This window comes from Carlito syrichta, unplaced genomic scaffold (genome assembly GCF_000164805.1).
Source record: "Carlito syrichta isolate Samal-C Ts95f unplaced genomic scaffold, Tarsius_syrichta-2.0.1 Scaffold306712, whole genome shotgun sequence".
Lineage (NCBI taxonomy): Eukaryota > Metazoa > Chordata > Mammalia > Primates > Tarsiidae > Carlito > Carlito syrichta.
The window spans coordinates 496,884-503,442 of record NW_007250808.1 but is presented as its reverse complement, the minus strand read 5'-3'; the positions used below and the strand labels follow the sequence as shown (position 1 = coordinate 503,442).

Here is a 6,559-nt window from a genome sequence, read left to right as displayed (position 1 = left end):
CCCTATCTCCCAAACCTCCCTCCCTATCCCCATGTGACTCTTGGAGGGGCAGGAAATCGGTTAGCAAGCTGGTGGAGAAGCAGAAACAAACGCCAGGCCCGCAGGTTCCTGCTGGCAGCAGGTCTTAGAGAAAAGGGGAGATACACTGTAAGTAAGGAATTGAGGTGGTGTCCCCAATTTAAAGCGATCACAGGACCTTTTATTACCTAATAGTGATGAGAAAACTCAAGCATTTTTCCATATTCTTATTCAGGAGCAAGGCACCGATTGAACACAATGAATAGTTTTAGAGGGAAATGGTTAGAATGGTTTGGTTTTAAATATTGATACCCAGTCAAGCTGGCTTAAGGGAAAAGAACATGAACATGAGGATGTATCCTGGAAGCCTGTCCTGAATCTCTCTGCCTCCATTCCTCTCCATTCTCATCCTCCTCCTTCTTTTCCCTCTGCAAGTTTCTCAGTTCGTTCTGCAGCATAGGACTTCCCCAGCTTCTGAGTTAAGACAACTTCAGTCCCAGCTCCAAGGAGACTAGTTGACTGAATCCTCAAAATGTAGAGAAAGATTCAGTTAAATATATACCAAGCACCTATTAGGCACCAGGCTTTACTACAGGCACTTGGGATACAGCAGTGCACAAAACAGGAATAGAAGGTGAGAGACAACTCTCAAACAAACCCTGCCTTTGTGTGTTGGTAGGGGTGGGGGCAATGTCCCTTCCAGTGAGATTCTGATTGGTCTATCTTGGATCAGCTTACCTCTTCTATTGGCCCAATCATCTGAACCAGGGACATGGTCACAGAGTATGGCCCTGGTGGCTGAAGGCCCGTCCCTGGAATGGAGCTGGGGGTGGGGTCCAGGGATGCCCTGGGATGGAGCTGGGGGTGGGATCCAGGCTGCTTTTTGCTGAAGCCATTGGCCAGAAGACTTCACATACAGTTGAGCTGATCCCCTCATCGCTGCTGAAACCTGCTGACTTTCTCTCTCAGGAGGGCCCCACTCCTTATCCTTGGCCCAGTATCTGTCTTTCCTTCTTTTTTTCTTTCTTTCTTTCTTTTTTTTTTGAGTCTCACTCTGTCACCCAGACTGGAGGGCAGTGGCACAATCATGGCTCACTGTAGCCTTGACCTTCTGGACTCAGGCAATCCTTCTGCCTTAGCCTTCTGAGTACAGTAGCTGAGACTACAGGTGCATGCCACCACGCCCTGCTAATTTTTTTTTTTTTTGTGGAGACAGGTCTTGCTATGCTGCCCAGACTGGTTTTGAACTCCTGGGCTCAAGCAATCCTTCTGCCTCAGCCATCCAGAGTGCTGGGATTACAAGTATGAGCCACTGTGCCCAGCTGGCCCAGTATTTTTCATACTGGGTTTAACATACAATTGTTCTTTATCTCATCCTTTTTGTGTTGGATGAAGCCAAACCTTATTTTTCCCTTCTCTCTTTCCTAAGCGAAGCTTTCTAAGGAGGATATGAGAATGTGTTCACTCAGTTTGGTGCAGGCAGCCACTAAGGCCAAGTTAGGGGGATGCCATAGTGCCAGAGCCCATAGAGAAAGAATGGGCTATACCAGAGCTCTTGTCCCCCAGACGATCTCTTCTGAGGCAGTGACACTGCTTTGTACAGCTGGGCTGGCTGCGGGAATTGACTAAAGAATCCTGTCAGATCCTTCCTAGTCCTGCAGGCTGTGTTGCTGAGGACCCAGATAGTCAGGGTCCTCTCCTGCCTCCTGTTTCATGGCCACCGTGATCGACTTTGGTAATGCTTTTTGACTGTCTGGGCTCTGGGCTTCCCTTCCTTCCCCCACCTGCCTTCCTACCATTTCTACAGCCTTTTTTTTTCTTTCTTTTTTTTAACATGAGCTACTGCGCATTCAGTCACGAAATAGATGACATCAGATGCTGCATTTTCTAGGCTCAGCGCTAAGCTACCCTTCTCACTGCTGCAGCAGAGGCGGTCAGCTTGGCTTATGTGAGGGTGGCGCTCACAGTGCCAAACCCCCTGGGCTGGCTTCAGAGGGATCCTTGCGTTTTGTCAGCTGAGGAGCATGGTACTCAGTCTTTTCCTGGTGGTTAAGCACATGAAAGTCTGAGTTGGGGAAACTAGAGTTCAATGCTGCCAGAGCCATTTTCTGTGCATGGCCCTGTGCATGTAACTTAACCCTTGGTACCCCAGTTTCTTGTGTAAAATTAAGTTGATGATGGTTTTCTCACTGCATTGTTGTGAGTTGAAATCAGGATAATGTGTGTAAAGTGCGTATCATGGTTCCTGGCACAAAGTAATGACCCAATACATAGCAGCCATTGTTAATATATTTGTTACATCTCTTCTCAAATTCTGTCCCCCAACATACCCTCCACGGCCACAGTGGCAAGTGTGCTAAAGCCAGGCTTTGCAGTCAGACCTATTTACAAAGTCGTGACAGTCACAGATATGTCCAGGGTTATCATGAGTATTAAATGGGATAATGAGTGTAATCATAATAAGTGTGTATAAGCACTTTACACATCTAATTCTGTGAATCCTCTTGGCAACTCTAAGAGGTAGGCAATATTATTATGTACATTTTACTCATGGGGAAACTGAGGCTTTCACAAAGGTGTTAAGTAACTGGTCCAGGCTACAGCTAGTCAGTAAATAAGGCAGGAAGTATATTAAGTAAGCATGCCTATTCACACTACCAAGTGCCACCACCTGTCTGAAGTGCCTGGCACCTAGTAGGAATTCAAAAATGTGAATGACATTTCTGCACATTGTAGGTGTGTGAATGACAGGCTGCAGAGGGTGTTTGGCACAATCTCCATGAGAATCATGAAAGAATAAGGTCAAGTCAACGGGATGACCCAATAAGTTTCAGAGCACCCATGACTCTGTATCAGGTTTTCTCCTGGGGGCTTGACATGTGCCATTCAAATTAATCCTGAGAACATGGAGTATGGTTGAAGAATAGGTCACTTTAGTCCATGTGAATTCTTTCCACGCAGATTTCTGACATTTCTGAACTCAGATAAGGCCAGAAAACCACTTTCCTGGGAGCAAAAGTAACTTCTGGCTGGCCCCAACTGAACGGCAAACAGGATGTGCAAAGATCTGGAAGGACAATCTTGCTATACCCAAATTTCTAGCTTTAGTTTCCACTGGTCCAGAAAAATATATGCACAGAGCAAAGCAGTCTCCAGGCTGAGAACCTGGAGGTGTCAGTCAGGGCCTGGGAGGAGACAGATGGTGTGCTCAAATTAGGCGATTCCAAGCGCATTTAATAAAGGAGCTATTTACAAAGGTGTGAGGGACCTGCAAGATATAGCACAATTCCCTGGTGCTGGTAATGAATGTCACTTCTCCTAGGCCTGAGGGCACAGGGCATAGTTGTTGACCCTAAGATGAGAGCCCAGAGGGCAGGAACTGTGGCTTCTGGTTGAGGGACTCTGCCAACACACAGTGGCCCAGCAAGGTGGAGGTGGGAGAATAAACACCCCACCTCACTCTCCTTCCTCCTGCCCATCTCCTGCCCAGACTCCTATTGTCTGAGCCCAACCAAGGCATAGGGAGTAAAGGAGAGCCATTGAGTCAGGTCACTGACATCTGTCTTTCAGGAACCCAGTGCCAAGTGGAAGGGGGTGGAGTGTGCGTTGAGAGAGGCAAAGGGAAGATTTCTGGAACCCTGGTTCTCAACAGGAACCCCAGAGAGGCCTTTGTCCCCCTGGGAGTGGAGATTTGAAGGCGAAGTCAAGTCTGGAATTCCAGGGATAGGGGCCTGTTTCTGGGATTGTGGAGGGAGTTCCGACTAGGTTTGTGCTGTCCAGACCGAAGGCCTGATGTTACCTCTGACCCTCTACACTAGGGATAGGGTCTCTTAACCCATTCAAACTGAATCTAAGTTTCTCTATTGCTATACTCTTTTGTATTTATTTATTTATTTATTTACCAAGGAAAATGCCAGAGGGCAGTTTTTATGGTTTTATTTAAACACAAAACGTGCACGAGCTGACTATTCATTTTCTTCACTGCGCAGCCTGGCATTAGAATTGGTGACTCTGATGGCCAGCTGGGCTGCTCTTTCTACAATGGCTTTGCAGTTCTTGGAGGAAACATTGTGAGCAATCTCAGCACAACAAGATTTGTTGCACATCAGCAGCACTTCCAGCTCCTTGACATTGTGGACCAGGAACTTCCAGAAACCACTAGGCAGCATGTGCTTTGTTTTCTTGTTGCTCCCATAACTAATGTTGGGCATCAAGATCTGGCCCTTGAATCTTCTATGCACCCTGTTGTCGATACCTCTGGGCTTCCGCCAGTTACTCTTAATCTTGACATATTGGTCTGACTGGTGCCGGATGAACTTCTTGGTCCTCTTTTTGACGATCTTGGGTTTCACCAGGAGTCTGAGGGCAGCCATGTTGCCGGGTAGGAGATGGCTGCCACCTTGGTAGGCAGCGCCGAAGAAGAGAGCAATTTTTAATATTAATTTAAATTTAATTTAATTTTATGTATAGACAGGTGTCTTGCTATGTTGCTCAGTCCAATCTTGAACTCTTGACTTCAAACGATCCTGTCGTGTTGGCCTCCCAAAGTGTGCTGGGATTAGGGACATGAACCATTGGGCCTGGGCTGCTATACTCTTCAATGCAGGACATAACCAAAGGAGAATTTTCAAGTTCAGGAGTGACTCTGCTTGCAAACTCCCTCATGTTCTTTAAGCCCTTCTTCTCTTCTATGATGTCTTCCTTGGTGTTTGTGCATGTGTGTCCTATACACACAAATAAAATGAAATATAGACCTAAAATATCGCCCCCTACAGTGGCATGTTTTATTCATCTCCACATGCCTAGAACCTGACACGAGGCTGACATATTGCAGAATACCAATAAATATGTGTTGCAGCTTGATGGCTCTGTAGTCTTCAGTAGACTCCAGTTTAGCCAGCATTTATTTTTTCAAGCATTGCATCATTTCATATAAATTCTAGAATTTAAAATTTTCAACAACCCTGGTTATATTATCCCCCATTTTTACAAATGAGGAAACTGAGGCACAGAGAGATGAAAGGGGCAGATGTGAAGTTGAATAGAGTTCCGCTTCCCTTGTACAATGCTCTTTCCTTCTCTGCTCGAACCTGTCCCCTGACTGGTCACTGAGCAGCTACCTCATCCATATGCATGAGCTTACCGCATGAATGTGCCCAGCGGAGCCTCTGCTTGTGTGTACGGACGCATGTGTTTTGATGGTGCTGGCCTGCTCACAGTGCTCATCCCTCTCTGATGGCTGCTGCCCCTCAAACTGTCTATCATAGACATTCAAATGAGATAGGGTCAGATGAATGCTGACCCTGAACTCGGGTCTAAATTGGTTGCAGGGGTTTGGCTTCTGCCTGTTCCCACAGATTCGGAACACACATATTTTTGGCAGTTTCCTCTGTTGAACAGTGAAAACATAAAATTGTCAAAGGCCTGCCCTTTAGTTGTTCTACAGCAGAGCTGCCAAAAGTCTAATTGGCCAATAAAATGCACCTGTCTTAGAAGAGCCCCCAACACACCCTCACTTGGCAAGAAGAGAACTCAAATGAAAAGCTGGTCCTTATTATCCATATTCCATATGCCCTGAACATGCATACAGTTCTCTTAACTCATCTTCATAGTGGCTCTGGAGATAGATGCTGTTATTAATTGTATTTTATAGGAGGTGGGCCTGAGGCTTTGGGGTATTGGGACCACTTGTCCAAAAGCCACACAGCTAGGAAGTGGCCGAGTCAGGATTCAGGGCAGACCTGTGCGTCTGACTCTTGTCCGTGGATGGGGCTAGTCATAGGGTGTTTCTATTGCTTCTAAGCCATTGGCCTCAATCAGGGAGTATCACCTAAATTCCTTCTCATCACCTTCTGCCCTATTTTACTGAGGATCAGGGAAGATTTGGATCTGGCCTAGAAAAGCATCCTCCTGACCTGGGAGACAATGAGAGAGAGAGAGAGAGAGAGAGAGAGAGGGTGTTTCTAGGCTGTTCTGTAGAACCTAAGCTACTTTCATAACAAATGTTTTCTCCTTCCAATTAATTCTCAGGACACTTTATTGGCCCCTTAGCATGGTCCTTGTCATAGGCTGCCTCATTTATTTCTGCCCTATTGCCCAAGTTCATTGAGAAGAATATTAGTGTTTAAGAATGGAAACCCCAAACCCAAATAAGCAGGAAGCTGTTTGAGCGCAGAATCTGCATCTGATCCTTTTTGATCTCTTTTCCACATGTAGTCTCAATGTCCATCAAACATTTACTGAGCACCTACTGTGTGCCAAGCACTATGTCAGATATGAGGAGAACCCCTCCCTAAAATGGGATTATCTTTTGGAGGGTGGGCTTCCCCAGCTGGGGAACATATCAGCATCAGTGTACGAGCTAGCATTGTTGGAAGAGGCTGTGGGAAGAAGCATCCTGAGTTGTAACAAACAGGTGACTGGTTCTTCCACCATGACAACGCACCTGCCCACACCGCGCAGAGAGTTCAGCAATTTTTGACTAAAAACGACACGATTCCTGTACCGCACCCTCCCTATTCACCCAATCTTGCCCTGAGCA

At 46.3% G+C, this 6,559-nt stretch overlaps 1 pseudogene across 1 annotated transcript; it reads right to left on the bottom strand.

Moving 5' to 3' along the window:
* Nucleotides 1-3,944: 3,944 nt before the first annotated feature.
* Nucleotides 3,945-4,439, bottom strand: LOC103265632 (annotated as a pseudogene). The gene has a single exon (XR_504650.1). The product of XR_504650.1 is annotated as a 60S ribosomal protein L32 pseudogene (transcript).
* Between the last annotated feature and the right edge of the window lie 2,120 nt (nucleotides 4,440-6,559).